This window comes from Acomys russatus, chromosome 2, assembly GCF_903995435.1.
Source record: "Acomys russatus chromosome 2, mAcoRus1.1, whole genome shotgun sequence".
Classification (NCBI taxonomy): domain Eukaryota; kingdom Metazoa; phylum Chordata; class Mammalia; order Rodentia; family Muridae; genus Acomys; species Acomys russatus.
Genome location: NC_067138.1, coordinates 82480803 through 82503801, shown reverse-complemented (window position 1 = coordinate 82503801; position 22999 = coordinate 82480803). Strand labels below are relative to the sequence as shown.

Genomic DNA, 22999 nt, shown 5'->3' with positions numbered 1-22999 from the left:
AGTAACACCATTCAGGAAAAGTAGAATTTTTAATCAATTGCTATACTAAGTAAATAAGTAAGAATGTGATCAAATGATAAAGAACAATGGAATGAAGCAGAACTATGAACTGCTTTTTCTAGCAAATGCAAACAAACAAACAACCAAGCAAAACCAAATAAACAGAAAGCCTTCAGGTTTTTGTCACAGACAACTGCAAATGCACTAGCATTGCAACCAGGAGAGGGGTAAGAGGCTCAGTTGAGAAAATCTAGCTTGGAGCCAGCAAGTGTCAGAAAGTGAAGCTGAGATTCCTTCCTGAGCCAGGTTGTGAAAAGTTCAAGTTGCTTCCCCAGTCTGAATAACTGGGACTGACAGGATGCATCATCACCAGCCACTGACTTCCTATAGAAGAACCTCTGAAATCTGTACTTCAGGAAGGAGGGAGATAAGCACAGTGCATAGGTCTGACATAAAAGAAGAGGTGGTGATCACAGAAGCTGATTAACATGCTAATTACATAGCCTTATATTACTGGCATATGATGCTAATTGTGATTGTGGGTACCCTGCCATTTGGGGATTTGAAATCACAGAAATCGTGTCGGTCAACCATAACATTTAAATCAGGGGGCAAGAACTATGTTTTTCTGTTTGATTTAGATAAATGAATGAAATTTGTACATTACATATGGAATAATTTAAATGTCAAGCAGTTTTTAAAATGGACAACATGGCTTCCAATGTACTAAAGAGAGACAGTGAAATACACTTATTTAAAAAACCAAATATAAGGAATTAAGGAAGTTGGGCATGGTGGCACATGACTTTAATCATAGCATTTGGAAGGCAGAGACAAGTGGATCCCTGAATTCCAGGCCAGCTTTCTCTACAGAGTGAGTTCTAGGATGGCCAGGACTACACAGAGAAACCCTATCTCTAAAAACCTAAAATAAAGAAAGAATGGGAAATAAATGAGGGAGGAAAAGTGGATAAAAAGCACAACAGCACATAGGAGTGTTAAAGTAAAAAAAAAATGTGTAAATATGTTCAACCTTAGCATAGTTCACATGCTTATGCTAAAAACATATATTGTTAGGATCCCCAAACTCTACAAACATTCTAAACCAATATCATTTTAACAAAACTCACTTTTGAACCTGTATAACTGATCAAACCAACTTGAAAAAGGAAGTGAGGTCATGAACATGGGATGTGCAGGTAGATTCTTTTCCCGTGTGGCTGGGAAAAGGGAAGAAACAAGAAAGTCATCTTCGATTCCAGCCCCTCCTCCATGAGCAGCCTGAATTGTAGCTAGAATCTTGATTTTAATGAGCTTTTCACTAAAGCACAACCAGAAGCAAAGATCAAAGGTTGAAACTAGGAAAAAAAAAAAAAAAAACATCAATGCTCACATAACAAATCTTGCTTTTCTTCAGAAGAGCTGCTCCCATTTTCTAGCTGTTTGAAAGTGACTGCAGGGCAATATGGCTTCCTCCACCTGGAGGTGGGTGAGGAAATTGAATTTGATATCATGGAGAAAAGATGGGACACTGAGGAGACACCACCTTCAGAGACAATGGAAGAAGAAAAGGATGATGACTTGGAACTCCTTGGGGGCTACAATAGCATCTGGAGTTACAGCAGTAGTGACAGCAGTGAGAGCAGCTCCTGTCTGGAGGAGGCAAGTGAAGCAGAAAATGAAAATAGGGAAGCAGAGGAGCTACCTACCCTGCCTTTGCATTCATTCAGCCCTGGGAATACCTGCTCCTTGGATGGAAGTGGTTCTGAGCCAGCGGTTTGTTAGATGTATGGTATCTTGGATAATAGAGAAGCTTTCTTCTCAAAGACCAAGAGGTTCAGCAGTGTCCCATGTTCCAGGAGCTACTCCTTCAACTCCAAGAAAGCCAGTATCTTGGCTAGACTACAGGGAAAGCCGCCCACTGAAAAAGCCAAAGTCCTGCACAAAGCATCTTGGTCTGCCAAGATTGGAGGCTTCCTCCATGCCTAGGGCACGGGACAGCTAGCAGATGGGTTACCAACAGGGCAAGATGCTCTGGTCTTAGGGTTCAAGTGGGAGAAGTTTCTGAAGGATAACAGGTAAAAGGCTGTTCTTGTCAGCTGCTTTAAACACATACCCCTCTATGACCAATGGGAAGATGTCAGGAAGAGGGTGAAGGTAGAAGTCCTCAACAGTGATGATATGCTCCCCAGCAGGGTGTACTGGATCACCTCTGTCATTAAGGCATCTGGGTTCCAGGTGCTGCTCTGCTATGAAGGCTTTGAAAATGATGCCAGTCATGACTTATGGTGCAACCTGGGGACTATGGATGTCCACCCCAATGGGTAGTGTGCCATAAACAGCATGGACCAACAATGTCAAGTTTACTGACTAGAAGAGCTACCTCATGAAGCAATTGGTGGGCTCCAGCATGCTTCCTGCAGATTTCCACATCAAGATGGTGGAGAGCATGAAGTACCTCTTTTGGCAGGGCATGACTTTAGAGATTGAAGACAAGACTCAGATATCACAGACCTACATGGATGTGGTAGACACAGTAATTGGATGTTGCCTACAGCTCCTCTATAAGGATGGTGACAGTGATGATGACTTCTGGTGCCATATGTGGAGTCCTCTGATCCACCCAGTGGTCTGTTCAAGGCGTGTTGGCCACAGTATCAAGTTGTCAGAGAGACGATGTGACATATCATCACCCTCCCTTCCAGAAAATCTGTTGTGATGTTGTTCCTTACCTCTTCAAGAAAATTTGAGCTGTACACACAGAAGGTGAATGGTTGAGGAATGGATGAAACTGGAGGCCATTGACCCTCTGAATCTGGGTAATATCTGTGTAGCAACCATCTGCAAGGTTCTCTTGGATGGTTACCTGATGATCTGTGTGGATCGGCACCCCTCCACAGATGGCTCGGATTGGTTCTGCTATCACATCTCCTCCCATGCCATCTTCCTAGCCACTGTCTGTCAAAAGAATGACATTGAGCTCACACAACCCAAAAGGGTATGAGACACAACCTTCTGACTGGGAGAGCTACTTGGAGAGGACCAAGTTGAAAGCAGCCTTAGCAAGACTCTTCAACATGAACTGCCCCAATCATGGCTTCAAGGTGGGCATGAAGCTGGAGGCTGTGGACTTGATAGATCCCAGCTCATCAGTGTGGCCACTGTGAAGCAAGTGATGCATTGGCTCCTTAGCATTCATTTTGATGGCTGGGACAAGAAGTATGATCAGTAAGTGGACTGTGAATCCCCGGACATCTACCCTCTTGGCTGGTGTGAACTCACTGCCTACCAGCTCCAGCCACCTATATCTGCAGATCCAAACACACTCCAGAAAGACAAAGAAGCCACAAAGAAGAAAAAGAAAGTTTAGGGGAAAAAAAACAGAAAAGGATCCCATCAGCTAAAACTCAGCCCTTCCAACAGGGTTACTGGAGGAAAACATGCAGATTCTGGGGGTCTTGGAGCCAGTTCCCAGTGACATTATTGCTGTGTGAGTGAAGGAGGAACACCAACATCCTTTCACCAGACAGGTCACTCAGTCCACAGTTGCTTCTCCCCATTGAGAGCATCAAGCGGGAGAGGGACAACTGAAACTTCTCTGGCATTACCTTGGACTCTATCAGAAGCCAAGCATGGTCATGGAGCAGAGGAGGTCCCAGCTTTACTGCTATGCAGCGAATGGACAGCTGGTCTTGTAGGGTCCACTTGTGCCATCTGGCTAGGCCTACTGATCAGTCAGCTTGACTTCTTAGCTGGCACACTCATTGCACCCCTGCCACACTGGAAAACTAGACTGGTCCACATATGTCTACCCAGACAAGAGATGGGAGTAAAGTTATGGGGCTGCTGGGAGTGGACAGCCCAACACATTATGGATGTGGACAGAGCCACCTCTGCCTTAGCCAAATTGAGGGCCTCATGCCTCTTGGGGGCACCTTGTATCACCTAGTACTGTAGGGACCCACTGTAGCAAACTGTGAAGGGACCAGGGTAGTGGGTTTCAGTGTCTCTTGAGTGGCCTTGACCTCAAGATTGCCAGGAACAGTTGGGAAGACACTCAGGAACCTCTATCCCAAAGGGGGACTTGGGGCAGGCTCCTTGTTGCTGGGTACAGGATCAGACGGTAGTTTGGCCCATGCACTGTGGGGGTCCTATCTGACCCCCATCCTTCTCTAGAGCCAAGCTTGGGTTGGACCTAACACTTCTATCCCCTGCCTGGTCACATAAGCACTCAGCTGTCCACCTTTATGTCAAGTTTAAGCTTCTGTATTTCCTACCTAAGACACACTGTTTGTTTGTTTGTTTGAGACAGGGTCTATGTATTCCTGGTTGTTCTGGGCTTGAGTCCAGGCTGGCTTCAAACTCAGAGATCCACTTGCCTCTGTTTCTCGAGTGCTGGGATTAAAGGTGTGCACCTGGTCCCCAGTTAGACACTTTTAAAACTGGTTATCTAGCTCCTGTAATTGGCTCTCTGTGTTTCACCGTACTTTGGACAGAAGCAATGAAGCCAGTGCTTCCTGCCATGCACTTCCTGTAGCTGTGCTGCACTGCACTGCCACCCTCTGGCTTTGCACTGGTCAGCTGGCTTCTTCATGCTGAGGTATACTGACAAGCTTTGCTCAGAACTAGGCTGGGTTCATCGCTGAGGAGAGGTGTGAGTGGACCTGTCATCACAGACTGAGCAAGTTCAGAGAGAATTTGGTCCTAACTCATCTGCTAAAGACAGACTACCCTGTTCAGAGCCTGGGCCACAAAAGAGGCCTATGTCAGTCTGATTTCCTCAAAGGGTAATTACATTTGGAAGTGGATGGAAGACCAAGGCAAAAGGTAGGTTCCATTCCCAGCACCCACTCAGAGCCACCTGTAACTTGAGATCTAGGGGGAGCCTGTGCCTCTGTTTTCTGTGGATACAAATGTGAGCACCCTCAAACATGTAACTAAAAATAAAATCATTCAAGGAAAGAAGAAGAAGAAGGAGGAGGAGGAGGAGGAGGAGGAGGAGGAGAAGAAGAAGGAGAAGAAGAAGGAGAAGGAGAAGGAGAAGGAGAAGGAGAAGGAGAAGGAGAAAGCCACTGCAGTAAGCTAGGAGATAGCACTATTTCTAGGGCACCTAAGTAGATATTTGCTATGGGAGAAAATTAAGTACATACAGCCTTTTCCTCTGCATTGTTTTTAGCATGAGCTTTTCAGTTACAACACAGAACATTAGGAGTAAGAAATTACTCTTCCACTCATAGGAGACAATCAAATAGATGTGGCTCCATTTGGTTTTAAACTCTGAAATCATAAGATGGATGTGCATCATGACTCTTGAAAACTCGGAGGTACTGAGCTAGTAATAGCTACAGACTGCTTCAAATGCTAGGCAGCAGCCAGCAGTACAGCAGAGATGAAGCTAAACAAATAATTACATCTTTTAGAGTCTACTTAATAGCATATCTGAGGACACGATGGTAATTTTCATGCTAAAGTATACATTTCAAGTTGAAATTTTTATGTGTGCTTTTATTTATAAGTGTGTGAGCACATATGCGTGTATATATGCATCTATATCAATGTATATATGTGTTTGTCCATATACATATATATCTAATGTAATATACGTGTATGCATATAATAATATGTTGATGTGTTTAGAAATTGTTTAATTTTACTAACAATATCCCGACAATTGTCAGATAAGATGATTAATTTTCATTGTCTTCCAGACTGGGCTTAAAATCACCTAAGAAACTGAGATGCACTCATGGCTGTATTTGTAGGAGAGGTTTCAGACAGGATTAACTGAGTGGAGAGACCCACACTGAGTATTGGAAACACCATCCCAGGGACTGGAGGCCAGGAGAGCATAAAAGGAGAAAGAAGAGAAAACTATGGGAGTGCACTCACTCCCTTCTTCCCTCTGCTGCTTTACTGTACTTTGGGTTGTTCTGCTCCTCCCAGGCTTTCTCCACTATGGTGAACTGAATTCTCTTGGTCGAAGTAAACCTTGACTCTTTCATATTGATTACGTCATGTATTTTGTCACAAAAATATTTCACAAAAGCAGTTAACACTGAAGGAAAATTCAAGAGTATTCTGTTTGTATGTAGGAACACTGAGGTGTCTTTCAGAATTATAGAACCATTATTGGCTTGGGGATTTGACCTCCTGGAAAAATTCATGGGTAGCAGCATAGCTGTTTCCAGTCATTTTATTTCTGGTTTTGACTTGTGAATTCCAAGACCAAAATTCAGGGACCACAAAAAGTGAGTTTTACAGAATAGTTTATTACAGATTCATAGATAAGAGCTAAAGAGCCAGGGAGTGCATAGAGCTCCTGTATAGCAAAAAGGATCTCAGGAAACAGAGTACCATTGAGTTTCTAGGACTTACAGAATAAGCTGGGGTGAGGATTGGGAAGGGTCTGAGTAGAACATAACAGGGGTCCAACAAGGTGTCCTGGTGGCTCTTCTGAGTTTTAGACAAGCAGTCAAGTAGGCTGAGGAGCACAAGAGAAAACAAAGAAACAGGAATCAGAGTCGGCCCTGGCACCTCACATCTCCTGTAAGGACATTTTCAGAGCAACAGACTTGGAGTAGCTGTCCTACAGGACAGTTTCTAACTCTTGTTTTCATAAGAATGAAGTTGAAGGGGGAGAGGGAGGGAGGGAGAGAGGGAGGGAGGGAGGAGAGAGAGAGAGAGAGAGAGGAGAGAGGAGAGAGAGAGAGAGAGAGAGAGAGAGAGAGAGAGAGAGAGAGAGAGAGAGAATATGAATAAAGAATGCAAGAGTTTTTAAGGTCAAATTCAAATAATGATATGATGCAATGGACAACAATGAGGAGGATGATCCCAAGACAGGACATGTGGCTGATGAAAAGAGAACTTAATCCTTAAGTATTTCCTGTGAGGTAGCAAAAGTATTTGAGGAAAAAGGCAGGAAATGGGAGATGAGACAGAAGAGGTAAGTAAGGTAGGAGTAATATCAAGGAGTCACTCTTGATTTCGCCCTGTCTAGTTTTCTGTTTCGGCAATTGATTGCATTTGGTTTGGATCATAGCTTCTCTCCACCTCCTGCTTTCTCACCACCAGACTTGCCTCTCCTGAATGGAAATATTTCTTTTGAGCTTAAAGAAGGGTAGCACAGTGAAGTCAGGAAAGATATTATGCCACAGTTGTAGCTGTACTTCATAATAAACTATATCATTTAAGTATATTAAGACCTCCTGAGGAAAGATGCATTGGAATACAGGACTAGTTATAGACAGGGATTCTAGTGTATCCCACTGGCCTCGTTATTATTTCTGTTCCTGTAGTTAATACTCAAAGAAACTTGAGGGAAAGGCTTTATTTTGGCTTATATTTCCACATCACTACTCATAACTGAGAAAAGTCAAGTCAAAACTCAGAGAAGGGACCTAGAGGTAGCAGCTCATGCAGAACTACAAAGGAGTGATATTTACTGGTTTGGTCTCAGTCTCACTTCCTGATGAAGACCTGATCAGTGCTGGTATCACCTTCAGCGGGGTGGACCCTCCCAAGTCAAACATTAATAAAATTTGCCCCAAAATTTTGTCCATTGGCTAATCTGATGGACAATTCTCAACTGAGATTCTCTCTTCCCAGATGACCTGAACTTATATTGATTTGACAAAAAACTCAATCAGCACACATACATAGATCAAGGTACATATTTTACCTACATATAGCCCATAATACCTATGATAAATACCTTTTCTGAAATCACTTCATCTTCCCTTACCTCCCCTCTGCAATTAGAAACTATCCTTCATCAGTACATTCTGTTGATATTTTATGGTAAGAATATGATGTTCATCTAAATTTTAAAAACTAGAAATATAAGCTAAAGAAAAGGAAGTGGTTCATAGTGCAGTTTGTAGAAAAATCTTTATTGCAAACAGAAAGCCATGAAAGTAGTTAAACAGATGCTAAGTAATATCATTTCAGAAGAATATTTTATCTATAATCTGTCTATTATCTATCTATCTATCTATCTATCTATCTATCTACCTAATAACTATCTGCATATATCATCTATTGTCTGCCTAACACCTATCATCTATCAATATAATCTATCTATATATTCATTATCTATCATCTATTCATCAGTTATATCTATCTACCCACCCATCCATCTATCTCTATATATTATCTATTTAGCTATCATTTTCTGTCTATCTATCTATCTATCTATCTATCTATCTATCTATCTATCCTCTATCACATATCTATATTCATATGTAGTCCCACTCTTAACTTTACATTCTGGAATAGAAGTGGGTGACTTTCATATTTTGTATTATTTTTTCAACAAGTATGTTTTAAATTTATAATTTAATAAAATATGCATTCCTATAAAAGACATTGATTCACTGTATTAAAAACAAACCCATGACATCCTTTTTCCTACACAAAAATTTATAGACTCTGAAAGCATGAAGGTGCCCAAGAGACCTCCAGGCCAGACAGAACTACATCTAGTTCATGAAGCAGATGCTTGCATTTTCTTTTCTTTATGTTCTCCTGGAATGGAAAGAGTCCCATGGCAGTCTATTCTCGGGTTCAATTATCTTTCCTCTCTTGAAATTTCCTCTTCTGAAGAAATCAATTCCCCAAACTAAGAGTCATTGTTAGTAAAAGATTATTTTTAGTCATTATTCTCAAGCATATGGCTTGAATGATGAAAGGTAAAAAAAAAAATTAAAAAATAAAAAACCTGATATGTGTGCCAAGCAGAATATTTATCTTGAAGGATTTCCAAACAACCAAGGATCTGACTAAACTGCAGAAGGTTCTATGAGCAAACACAGAGGTCTTAAGGGTTCTGACATATTATGGATTCTTATGCATTATACTATCCACCAATGGGGTAAAGACTAAGTCTGATCTAAGTAATCTATGTATATGAATAGAGAAATGTCACATTCCTACAACTCATAAAATAAACCAGAAAATACATCAGATTCCTTAAATGTCCTCTAGAAGACTCATTTTTGGGGCCTTTTCTACATCTAGGAAATAGTTCATAGCATTTTCTGCTGAGGATATAACAAGTTCAAGAAGCTGATTTCTGATCAAGGTTAGTGCCCCATTCAGTGAATAACTAAGGTAGACTAAAAGAAGTTCCAAGTCAGTGAGGCCATGTTACAGTGAATATTTACCAGCATCATTCCCACTCAGATTCAAGTCTCCCTTGTGGTTATTTTCATTAAAATGTAAGCATCAGACATTTTTTATTAAACTATTAAAATTTTTTATAAATGCATTTCTAAATGAAGTGGACCCAGAACTATTACACAGCATCACTGTAAAGGAAGCACCATTTGCTAGAATTCTGTGAAAATTGAGAACTTTCATGGGGATAATTATGTAGTTATACTTATTTCTTATCCCATCCCATGTAAACATTGATTATTTTTTTAAAAACTGCTTTATTTGGGGTGTTTTAATGATTATACTTCCCTTCTAACCACCTACTGTAGATACAAGAGAAAGAAGGTTAATAGGGACAGGAGAAATAGACCTTTTGTAGATGTAGTTACTTGGGGTGATTTCTGTCTTCTTCATCAGAATTCCAAAAGCCCCACTAAAGAGCAAACCAGATGGACAGGACATCTCCACAGTTGAGTGGAGAGTGGGATCTAACTTTCATATGAACTCTGGTGCTCCATATTTGACCACGTGGCACTCAGAGGAAGGATAGCAGGCTACCAAGAAGAGACTTGATACCCTATGAGCATATACAGGGGAAGGAGGTCCCCCTCAGTCACAGTCATAGGGGAGGGGAGTAAGGGTTAAATGGGAGGGAGGGAGGAATGGGAGGATACAAGTGATGAGATAACAATTGAGATGTGATATGAATAAATTAATAAAATATATTTTAAAAAGAGCAAACCAGAAATTCAGCAAAGATAACTGCCACCTGGAGGAGACATAAACATTTTTTTGTTATGATCCCAAGAGCAGCAGGAGGAATGGGCTTGTGAGAGAACAGGTGGTGTTAATCCAGAAGGCGAACCGCCTTATTCAGAAGCTTGATTGTTGCCAGCTGAAGAAAACCCGTGACCAGACTCTGGGGAGAGAGATATATATATAGGAGCCCAAAACAGGAAGTAGGGGCAGCAGTTCTGGAGACTGGAGATAGTTTTGGCTGTTCATCGCTCCACTTCGAGATGCTCCTAGAGAGAAACACCAGAGGGAAGACTTCAGGGCTCCAGACTCCAGCTGAGGGTCTGGGTTCTGGTTGAGACAGGTTCCAGGAGAAGAAGTCCAGCTGACTATGCCAGGAGAATCGTTACTTGGAATTGATATCCTTAAGGTTTCATTATTGTGTTCTTTAATCTCCTTTTCCTATTGGTTAGGTTAGTCGGGTTATAAGTGAGGTACTCTCAGTTTATAAGTTCAAAATAAAAGATAATTGTTAAGAATATTGAGCCTACAAGTGGTGCTCAACATGCTTCGGGCATCATGGGTAACTTACCTTCTAAGGTTGTGGAGGAAGACAATGGGTTTCAAGAGATAGTAATGCTTTTTCAGGGTGTCGGCACAAGTGCAGCTGCTGTTACAAAGTCCTTTCCTGCTTTATACCCAGACAGAATAATTTGTTTTTTTCTCTTGGTCTTTTTACTGTATAACTTTTTAAAAAGATTGGAAACATTTTTTAAAAGATTGGAAACATTTTTTTAAAAGATTGGAAAAAAGACTGATAAGATGAGAAAACTGGAAGGGTCAGTAAATTCTATCATTCTGGATAGGACTGCCGAGTTGGCGGTACAACTAGAAAATTTGAAGGTACAGGTTGGAGCAAGTGGAAAACAAAAAGCACAGTTGATAAATGAGAAAAACCTGGTACCTAAAAGCGAGTGTTTCCCACAATTGCTCCCCTACCCTGCTCCACAGGCCAAGTGGTCAGAACACCCGCATGTAGAAGGGGACATAGAGAAATGGGAAGCTGGCAAGGCTGTAAAGAAACAAAAGGATTCTAGGACCCTCTGGATCCTTCTATTTCCCCATTCTCCCATGCTTCTCTCATCTAGAGTCCCAATTGGATGTCCTCCCCTCTGACCCAGTTTCCTGATAAGTGAAGGCTTTCGTGGGACATGCCCCTTGGGCTAGTATGCAGATATAAGTGAGTATACACCATTTGCCTCTTTCTGCTTCTGGGTTAACTCACTCATTATGATCATTTCTAGCTCAATCCATTTGTCCACAAATTTTGGGAATTCCTTGTTTTTAATAGCTGAGTAGTATTCCACAGTGTATATGTACCACAGTTTCTTTATCCATTCTTCTACTGAGGGACACTTAGGCTGTTTCCATGTTTTGGCTATTATGAATAAGGCTGCTATGAACATGGAGCATTATGATAGGCAGATTTGGGCCCAGGAGTCCTGCTCAAACTAAGGCACCAGCCAAGGACAATACAGGTGGTAAACTTTAAACCCCTACCCAGATCTAGCCAATGGTCAGAACATTCTCCACAGTTGAGTGGAGAGTGGGGTATGGCTTTCACATGAACTCTGGTGCCTCATATTTGACCATGTCCCCTGGAGGGGGAGACCTGGTGGCACTCAGAGGAAGGACAGCAGATTACCAAGAAGAGACTTGATACCCTATGAGCATATACAGGGGGAGGAAGTCCCCCTCAGGAACAGTCATAGGGGAGGGGAATAAGGGGAAAATGGGAGGGAGGGAAGAATGGGAGGATACAAGGGATGGGATAACCATTGAGATGTAACAAGAATAAATTAATAAAAAAAAAAAAAGAAAGAAAGAAACAAGAGAAACAGGAGAGCATAAAAACAAAACAAGACAGATTCCACTGTCCATGTCTGAAATAACAGACTCACAGGAAAACAGGAATTAGGTTATACTCATCTAATGCATGCTACTGAAGGCAGCACAGATTTGGATATGGCCTCAGATATATCTATTACATTATCTCCACAGGTTGAATGTTACAAATTAAGTACTGATGTTTACAGCTCTTTTCCTTTAGGGACAGTGGGAATAATTCTGGGAAGAAGTGGATTGACTTCTCAAGGTCTTATTGTGCATCCCAGTATGGCGATTGTAAAGAGGAGATCAAAAATATGGCAAGTGTAGAGAAGGAGATGCAAATTAATGCAAGGAATAGAATTGCTCAGCTGTTATTGTTTCCCAACATTAAGGGCAAAGCCCACTCCAGTAGAACAAACAGGTGCATTCAAGAAACATGTGTTCTGGCAAGTAATGGTTAATGATCAGAGACCTAAATTAATAATACAAATGAATGGTGTTGAATTACAAGGTCTGGTAGATACCAGTAAGGACATCACAATAATTTCAAACAAGTATTGGAATCCAAGTTGGCCATTTTAGAAGGTTTATGCAGAAATTATAGGGATTAGTAAATTATCTCAAATAAAATAAAGCATATGGTGGCTTAAGTGTGTGGGATCATCAGGGCAGACAGGGAAGCTGAGAACCTGTGTGGCTGATATACCCATAAATCTATGGGGAAGGGATCTCTTACAACAATGGAATACTCAGATTAATATTCCTGCAATTACAGAAATAAACAATGATGAAGCTAGCAGTGAAATGGCACATGCTTCTGGGGAAGATATTAAAATGAATAATCAGGAGCAACTGCAGGCTATGCCCATTGTCCAAACTCAGACAGGTATTGAGTTTCCAAATTTATAAGAGGGGCCACTGCTAATGTACCAACATCCTTGCCCCTAAAATGGATTTCAAACAACCCTGTGTGGCAAGAGCAGTGGCCCTTAACAAAAGAAAAATTGCAGGTGCTTCATCATTTAGTGCAAGAGCAGCTGGAGGCTCAGCACATAGAAGAGTCTACTAGCCCTTGGAATTCCCCTGTGTTTGTAATAAAAAAAAAGAAAGAAAGAAAGAAAAAAAAAAGAAAAGAAAAAGTCAGATAACAAACTTGAGAGCAGTAAATAAGGTAATCCAACCAATAGGTCATTTACAGCCTGGAATTCCTTTATCTTCCCTGTTACCTAAGTCTTGGCCTATCACAGTAATTGATTTAAAAGACTTTTTTTTTTTTTTAACAATAACTTTGCATGAGAATGATAGGGAAAGGTTTTGCTTTCTCAGGACCTACACTAAACAGTAGTGGTCCAATGAAGATATACCATTGGAAGGGACTTCCACAGGGAATGTTGAATAGCCCCACTTTATGCCAAAATTCTGTGCAACAACCATTAGAAATAATATGTAGGCATTTTCCTCAATCTATTATTTACCTTTACATGGATGATATTCTGTTGGCTGATTCTGATTCAGAGACTTTAGAAAAGATGTTTAAAGAAATACAAAGAATGCCACTATGCTGTGGATTACAGATTGCTGTAGAAAAAAAATACAAAGAGGAGATTCAATTACCTATTTAGCCTATAAGGTAACTGAACAAAAATTAGACCACAAAAAGGTACAGATCTGTAGAGATCAGTTGCAAACACTTAAATGACTTTCAAAAATTAATGGGAGAAGCCGGGCGTGGTGGCACATGCCTTTAATCCCAGCACTCGGGAGGCAGAGCCAGGCAGATCGTTGTGAGTTCAAGGCCAGCCTGGTCTACAAAGTGAGTCCAGGATGGCCAAGGCTACACAGAGAAACCCTGTCTCGAAAAACCAAAAAAAAATTAATGGGAGACATTAATTCGTTAAGGCATCTATAATTGGACTAGCTACCTCTGAATTAAGTAACTTGTTTAAAACAATACAAAGGGATTCAGAGTTAAACAGTCCAAGGTGTCTAGCAGCTAAACAGAAAAGGAGTTAATTTTGGTAGAGCAAAACCTGCAAAAGGCATATGTGGATAGAACTGATCCAAAACTTGGTTGCATTCTGGTTATTTTACCTTCAAAACATTATCCTGCCGGACTCCTTATGCAAAAGGAATATAGAATTATGGAATGGGTTTTCGTAGCAAGTAAACAAAATAAGAAGTTGAAAATTTACTGAAAAAAATTAAGATTGCGTCAACTGTCAGGGACAGATCCGGACAAATTATAATGCCCCTTACTAGTTCTGAAATCATGTCATTATGGGTAATTAATGAAGATTGTCAAAGGGCTTATAGTAACTATTTGGGAGAAATTAATAAGGAATACCTGAAAAGCAAATGCGTACAATTTATAAAGAAAACCAATTGGATCCTTCCAAGTATTGTAAAGAGGACACCTATAGCAGGGGCACCCACGTTCTACATGGATGCAAATAAGATGGGTATGGCTGGTTATAAGTCTGATAAAATGACTAATATGTTTGTTATTATAAGCCTTAGTTAAAATAAAATCCTTTAGACATTAGAATAAGAATCAGCAGCATAGGATAGACAGTGGAATAATTTTTTAAAAATCGTTAACTATACGTGGACTAGTCCTTGTAAGTGACTTACTGGATAATTCTTATAATTATTTTCTTATGTATGGCTTATTTTATTTAGTAGAAAGGGGGAATGATAGAGAGATAAACATGTTTTTTCTTATGATCCCAAGAGTAGGATGAGGAATGGACATGTTTATTTCTATTACATTCGCACCCTTGTGATTTCAGCCTGCTCTGTTCTGCTCTAGACTCAGCTAAAAAGACAATGCTCATCTTTCAAGGTGGAAAAGAGGGATAGATTGTCTTTTATATTTTTGCATTAAAATTTCTTTTAATATAGGCACACAGAACTCCAACATATATATTAATGTGACAACATATATATGATTCAATTCATGTATGCATTGTATAATACTTAAATCAGGTTTAACATGTCTAACTTTTCTAACATCTGTTTCTTTATAGTAAAAAGTTTCCATTAGCTTTTGAACTATACACCAAATGCCCTTTAACTCAGTTGTCAACAATAATAAATAAAATACTTATTTAATGAAAAACATCAAGTATTTCTGATTTTAATGAAACATTGCTTTATATGCTTCTCAAATACTCATTATCCTGTTAGAATTAAAGTGGCTTATTAAATATTTTACATAAATAAAATATACAAAATATTGTTTCATATTTTGCGGAGAGAAATAAAAAATCACGGCTAAGAGACTGAGAATGTAAACCATAGCAATATTAGAAGTTGAAGGCCTAAGAAAGTGTTGATTCCTATTTGATAGATTGAGGCACTGTTTATGGATGGGTGGTATGGTCAAATGACTACCTAATGAAAGATGTAGGTGTATTGTTTAGCCAGATGCCCATTACATGTTTTATTCATATAAACTATTCCTCTTCATTCATTAGTTCTGTGGTTTGCTCTGAGGAAATGTGTAGGCAATTTGACTCTGCAGTAGACTTCAGGCACCATCTGGAGACCAGTGAGGTTGTCACAAGTAGAGGAGGGATGTGACAGGTGCGTGGTGTGCATGTTGTGCTGCTTCTGAACAATGTTCAGGACAGTGCTTCTATGCCAGAGGACCAATTCTGCAGCCTGCATTTCACTGGTACTCAGGTCATGAGATACTGCCCTGTGACATCCAATGCCTTCTTCATTGTCTAGGAAAGGCTCGTTTCCTGTATATGATCCAGCAGCTTCCCCAATTCTCTGCTTAGATGTTATCACAAGATGGTTCTTAGTGTACTTCCAAGCCTACACACAAAACTCCAATAATAACCCCTTTGTTTGCCTCAGGGAATAGACAATGTATGGCTTGTCTGACTCTATTAGCTCTGGGTGTGTTGTGGACAGAACGATGCTTGCCACTTCATAATATCTCAGCAAACATGCATAGAAAGAGTGAATGTGTGCATGCTTATATTTATTGGCGTTATCATTTGTAATTAGCTTGGATTTCATCTAGGAAGAATTTTACAGCTGTTTATCCTACACTCACTGGGCACATGCACATTTGACTGAGAGTTCATGCTGGCAAAGCACGTGCTCTGGAGCAGAGGATGCTCAGCCTCTGCTGTGAGTTCTGAATGTAAAATGCCCCTTCATGGGCTTACATGGTCTCCATCTCAAAGCATTGTTTAGAAAGAATTTGAAGGTTTTGAAGTGGAACCTACCTACCGAAGGTGGGTCTTATAGTCAGCTTCATTTCTCTCTCTCTCTCTCTCTCTCTCTCTCTCTCTCTCTCTCTCTCTCTCTCTCTCTCTCTCTCTCCCTCCCTCCCTGCTTGCTGACTAAAGATACAATATGACCAGTTCTTCAAGCTCCTGCCATCTTCAGTTTTTAGCCATGATGGAATGAGATGACTGCTAGGCAAATGAAACCTCTTTCTCCCTTAAGTTGCTTTCGTTGGATATTTTAATACACAAACAGAATGGAAGCAAAGAAAATGCATGCACATTTTGAAACACCAGACAAACCTTGCTTAAAAGATGAACACAGTTTCCCAGGGAGGGTACCAACACTTCACTCACATGACATTTGTTTAATTCACTTCAAGCCTAGAGAAGTATTCATCTGCTACTTGTTCTGTGCTCAGTGTTTACTGAGAGATGACTGGCCACTCCTGATGAAAGCAGAGAGATGCCAGTCAATCTCCAGCAAATGGCAGCCCATAATAACTAGTGCCTTTAGAGTTCTCCTGCAAAATGAAAACTTGACCGGACAGACTCTCCTGCTCTCTCATCATAATTGTCACTAACATCCACACAATGTGCATAGTGTGTGCTGGCAAATAGATGATGCAAAATGGCCACAAGGACTGAAAGCAGAGTGCTCTTTAAGACTTGCTTCCCACATCTCGGTCCTCACACTCATTTTAAATTAAGAAACCTCTCTTAGCCACTTATAAACATAGTTCACAATTACATTGAATAAAATCACAGGCTTATTTAGAAACATAAAACAGGCACATGAACAAATTCACAGCGGGGCAACAATTTTCTTTTTCTTTTAACCTCTTTCAAATGCCAACTCATAGCTCATTAAATTGCCCTTCAGAGAAAGCAAAGGCTACACAGTTAAAACACACTGTGTTGGAAGGACTGTGCTCTCAGGAGGAAAGCACACATGGAGAGACACACAGCAACCTCAGCTTGCTGGATTCCTTCCTTTGCCATCCCAGGACAGGGGAAGGTATTTGCAGTCATTGAGAACTCAATGAAGTGAGGAAGAGAAAAGTATTTTCCTGACCATATGGAAAAATCTTTCAAAATACGTGTGACCGTTGCCCGTAGCAGGACCCCTGGAACTGGTGAAGTAGGAATTGAACCTAGTACTGTCAATTTACTTCTCTTTTCATTTCATGAAAGGGGAACAGATGAAACACAGCCTTTGACTGTCACATTTGCATTTAGTTACCATTTAATGTTATTACAGATCACCTATTCCTTTTAACTGTTTTAAATGGAAAACTATATACACTGTATATATCTGCATTTACAATTCTTCAGATGAAACATCACATATATTACTCTTATTATCCACTACTCTCCAGAATCTAGTAATTCTTATTATCAGAAAATTTGCTTTCCACTCAACTGTGTAGAATATTCTGACCATTGGCTAGATCTGGGAAGGGGTTTAAAGTTTACCTCCTGTATTGTCCTTGGCTGGTGCCTTAGTTTGAGTGGGACCCCTGGGCCCAAATCTGCCTATCATATTGTTCTACTTGTAGATTTCTAGGACCATCTGTATCCTTTTATTTTGCTATTCTCCCATGCGTCTCTCATTTAGAGTCCCAATAGGATGCCTTCCCCTCTGTCCCAGTTTCCTGGTAAGTGAAGGCTTTCGTGGGACATGCCCCTTGGGCTAGTATGCAGATATAAGTGAGTATATACCATTTGATTCTTTCTGCTTCTGGGTTAACTCACTCATTATGATTATTTCTAGCTCAATCCATTTATCCACAAATTTCGGGAATTCCTTGTTTTTAATAGCTGCGTAGTATTCCATAGTGTATATGTACCACAGTTTCTTTATCCACTCTTCTACTGAGGGACACTTAGGCTGTTTCCATGTTCTGGCTATTATGAATAAGGCTGCTATGAACATGGTTGAGAGGAGAGTGTGATACGACTTTCTTACGTACTCTGGTGCCTCACATTTGACCATGTCCCCTGGAGGGGGAGACCTGGTGGCACTCAGAGGAAGGACAGCAAGTAGCCAAGAAGAGACTTGATACCCTATGAGAATATACAGGGGGACGTAATCCCCCTCAGGAACAGTCATAGGGGAGGGGAATAATGGGAAAATGGGGGGGGGGAGGAATGGGAGGATACAAGGGATGGGATAAACATTGAGATGTAACAAGAATAAATTAATAAAAAAAATTAAAAAAAAAAAAAAAGAAAGAAAATTTGCTTTTTCATCAAGATAGACTATCCTTCCTACGGTTTAAGACATAAGTGGAATCTTACACATTTGCATTATCAAAGCTCCATCATTTAATAATTACCAACATGCTTTAGCACTCTGGATGTTCACAGAGTACTTTTTCATACAGTACTGTGTTTAATAATTTAAACCTTTTATTGCATGCTAGACAGGAGGGAGCTTATAGCCCCAGCAGGCAGGGCTGCAGAGGTTCATGAGTAGAACTGGATGAACCTCTACTCATCATGCCTCTTCCTCTTGGAGAAAGAAACTGTCTGTCATGTTCTTAAAAGGCAATGCAGTACTGCATTTCTCATTTCCTGAGGTAAGTTTTGAAATGGTACCAATCGTTCATACATCTCAAATTAGGCAGTGATTGTGCTGTTCCAGATTGAGGGTAGCAGGTGATCAAGTCACACACTTACACTCTTTGGTGTTTTTGTGAGATTTTTTAGCTAATAATGTATTTGTGATATATATACATACACAGGGTAGTGGCCTGTTTTCTGCTATAGTTAGTCACATTAATACAAACTTGGTAAAGGCTTTTAAATCTTGGTAACTCCCCTGAAAAGTAAAGAGGAGAGTTTCGGTTCTTCTTGCAATGTAAATGAGATATAGAGACCATGTAAGATGGGAAGGGTGATAAATGGAACCAGATCAGCAAGATCACATGGATCTCAGCCATGCTGGTCACCATAAATTGTTCCATTGGATTGCCAAAACTTCCTTTAAACACCTGTGACTGCTTGACTATTTTTGGTCTAGCTAGCTCTTCTTTTTTTTTATTTTTATTAATTTATTCTTGTTATATCTCAATGTTTATCCCATTCCTTGTATCCTCCCATTCTTCCCTCCCTCCCATTTTCCCTTATTCCCCTCCCCTATGACTGTTCCTGAGGGGGATTACCTCCCCCTGTATATGTATCTCATAGGGTATCAAGTCTCTTCTTGGCAACCTGCTGTCCTTCCTCTGAGTGCCACCAGGTCTCCCCCTCCAGGGGACATGGTCAAATGTGAGGCACCAGAGTAGTGAGAAAGTCATATCTCACTCTCCACTCAAGTGTGGAGACTGTTCTGACCGTTGGCTAGATCTGGGTAGGGGTTTAAAGTTTACCCACTGGAACAGAGGGGAGGACATCCTATTGGGACTCTAAATGAGAGAAGCATGGGAGAATAGCAAAGTAGAAGGATCCAGAGGGTCCTAGAAACCTATAAGTAGAACATTATGATAGGCAGATTGGGCCCAGGGGTCCCTCTCAAACTAAGGCACAAGCTAGCTCTTCTTTAATGGATCCAGTGTCTTGTCTGTATCTTAATGTCTTTCCCGTGGCACATAAATAGTAACTTCTACACAGACGTCTAAATCATGACATGAAGGCTTATGTGGTTATTTTAGAAATATATTAGGAGAAGAGAGGACATCTAACAGGATGTTAAAGAAAGTAAACTTTTCGCACATTTTATGGTGGCCAGAACAACAGCAATGATATTCAACAGCAATTAATATTGCATTCATTCATCCATTTATCCAACATACCCCAGGGGCCAGCCGAGCATTGCAGATCTACTTCCTTTTTTTCAATTTAACTTTGAGAAAATAATTTGCCAAACTCAAGCGTCAGTTTTCTGTTACATTAAAGGTATACCCTATGCCTAAAGATGATGTAGGTAAAAAGAAAAAACAGAAAAAAATGCCTGTGGACATTCAGTAATTGCTCATTAAATATTCAGACATTTCATGATAGAGGGACAATTATTTAGTAAAGCACCTTCTATCAAAAATTTTGTGCTATGCTACACATCCAGGGCACAATTGTGGGAAGGTCAACTATGGCTTTTCTCTGTTCTGGAGCACTTTAGGCCAGCATCAAAGGCAGGCATAGCATCAAGATATATATATATACACACACATATATATACACACATATATGTATGCACATACAAATATACATACATACAAACATACATACATACATACATACATACATACATACATACATACCTGTGTGCTAGTGGGACCAGGCCCCAAGTAACATAAAGAAATATGGGAATGATCCTTTTAGCTGTAGAAGAGTCAAGGAAAAAGTCTGTACAGGAAGGAAGAACTCTCAGTCACTCCCTGAACAAATTTGAAGGGATATTTATTGCCTAGCTACCACTCTTCTCCATCAGCCTTATTCTTGGCTTTGTTCTCCTTAAGCTTCTACAGTACCCGCTCCTTGCCTCATTGTGGAAGAGTAAGTATTCATTCCATTGTAAGTCCCGTGAGGTTGAGGCCAAGAATTTATTCTTGTTCATGGTTTTACTCTCACGGCCTAGCACTATAAGATGCCCTATTTGAAATGTGTGTCTCAGTGAATGAAGGAAGGAAACAAAGGAAAGGAGGAGAAAGAATGAGATGGGGAGAGAGAGCACAAACAAAGGACAGGTCAAATTCTGAATAGAAAAGAGATGAGAAAGGGTCAAATCTGAGGCAGGCTTTTAATACATTTCTTCTTTTCTTTTCTTTTCTTATTTATTTATTTTCTTATTTATTTATTTATTTAATTTATTCAGATTACAGCTAAATTGTTATCCCATCACTTGTAGCCTCCTGTTCCTCCCTCCCTCCCACTTTCACCCTATTCCCTTCCCCTAGGTCTATGACCGAGGGGGACCTCCTCCCCCATTTTACAGTCATAGACTATCAAGTCTCATCTTGGCAGCCTGCTTATTCTTTTTTTGAGTGCCTCCAGGCCTCTCCACCAAGGTGAGGTCATCAAATATGGGGTACCAGAGTTCATGTCTGAGTTAGTCCCCGCTCCCTACACAACTGTGGTGAATGTCCTGTCCATTGGCTAGATCAGAGTTCAATGTTTACTACTTGTATTGTCCGTGGTTAGTGCAGTAGTTTGAGAAGACCTCCCTGGGCCCTGATCCACACATTACGATGTTCTTCTTGTAGGTTTCTAAGACCCTCTGGATCCTTCTATTTCCCCATCTCCTATATTTCTCTTATCTAGAGTCCCAGTAGGTTGTCCTCACATCTATCCCAATCTCCAGGTAAGTGAAGACTTTCATGGAACATGCATTTTGTGCTGGTGCCCAATTATAAGTGAGTATATACCATGTGAGTCTATCAGCTTCTGGGTTAACTCATTCAGCATGATCATTTCTAGTTCCATCCATTTGTCCACAAATTTCAGGATTTCCTTGTTGTTTATATCTGAGTAGTATTCCATAGTGTAAATGTACCACAGTTTCTTTATTCATTCTTTGACTGAGGGACACTTAGGCTGTTTCCAGGTTCTGGTTATTATAAATAAGGCTGTTATAAACATGGTTTAATATATGTCTATGTTGTATGGTGGAACATTTTCTGGGTGTACTCCAAGGACTGGAATAGCTGGGTGTTGAGGAAGCTCTATTCCCAGTTTTCTGAGAAAGCACCAGATAGATTTCCAAAGTGGTTGTACAAGTTCTCATTCCCACCTGCAATGAAAGAGTGTTCCTCTTTCTCCACATCTTCACCAGCACGTGGTGTCACTTGAATTTTTTATCTTCCCTTCCACTTTTGAATTAACATTTATACCTTTTACACTATAACAACACAAGGAATATATTGAAATTATATTGTAGACTCAATCTACTGCTAAACTAACCATTTAGTATAGGAAAAAACACATGGCTTCTGGAGGTGCTTATAACTGGGCTAAGGTTCTGTCTTTGTACATCTTGTATTATGGCTTAAAATTTTTTTCAGGACAATATAAATAGTGATGGTTTTATAAGACCTACAGACATTAGCCATTTGGTTATGGTGGTGGTGAGACAATATCTCTCACATAATCTGGAGCTCACCTGTTTGACTAAACTAAGGAGCAGGCAAATCCTAGGGAATCCCCTGCTTCATCTTACCCTGTGCTAGCAATGCTAGCATAAGCTACTAGGGCTGCTTTTATTTTTTTTTTCTTGAAAAATATTTATTTATTTATTCACTTTGCATCCTGGTCCTAGCCTCATCCCTCTTCACCTCCCTGTCGCACTCACTTTCCCACTCTTCCACCCCTGTATTCTTCAGAGAAGAGAGCCCCTCTTCCCTTCCACCACAGCTCATCAAGTCATATGAAGACTGACAGTATCCTTTTCCCCTGTGGCATGGCAAGGCAGTCCTGCCAGAGGGAAGTAATTGAAAAGCTGACAAGCGAGCCCATGTCAAAGAAAGCCCCACTCCTCCTAAATGAAGCCTGAGCTTCATTCATTCATTGGCTACATTCAGCAGTTATATCTGGGTAGAGGGCCTAGGTCCAGTCCATTTAAGGTCTTTGTTTGGTGCTTCAGTCTCAGTAGGTCCCTTTGGGCCTTCGTTAATTGGATCTATTGTTATTCTTGTGACATTCTTATCACCTCCAAGTCCATCTCTCCTTACCCCCACTTTTGCACAAGGCTCCCAAAGTTTAGCTGTGAATCTCAGCAACTGTTTCGAGGCACTTCTGTGTGGAGCCTCTCAGAGGAAAACTGCTTGACAAAGAACAGAGTACTGTTAATAGTATTAGGGGTTGGCTCTTTCCCATGGGGTGAGTCTTGGGTTGGTCCAGAATTTGACTGGACATTTCCTCAGTCTCTGCTCTATGCACTATATCTTCATCCATGGACATCTACAGGCAAGGTGAATTTTGAGTCAAAGATTTTGTGGGTGGGCTGGTGCTTCCCTCCCTTTACTAGGAGACTTTTCTAGTTA

At 40.5% G+C, this 22999-nt stretch overlaps 1 pseudogene; it reads left to right on the top strand.

Moving 5' to 3' along the window:
• Positions 1–1512: 1512 nt before the first annotated feature.
• LOC127204347 (lethal(3)malignant brain tumor-like protein 2) lies at positions 1513–3591 on the top strand (annotated as a pseudogene).
• The last annotated feature ends 19408 nt before the right edge of the window (positions 3592–22999 follow it).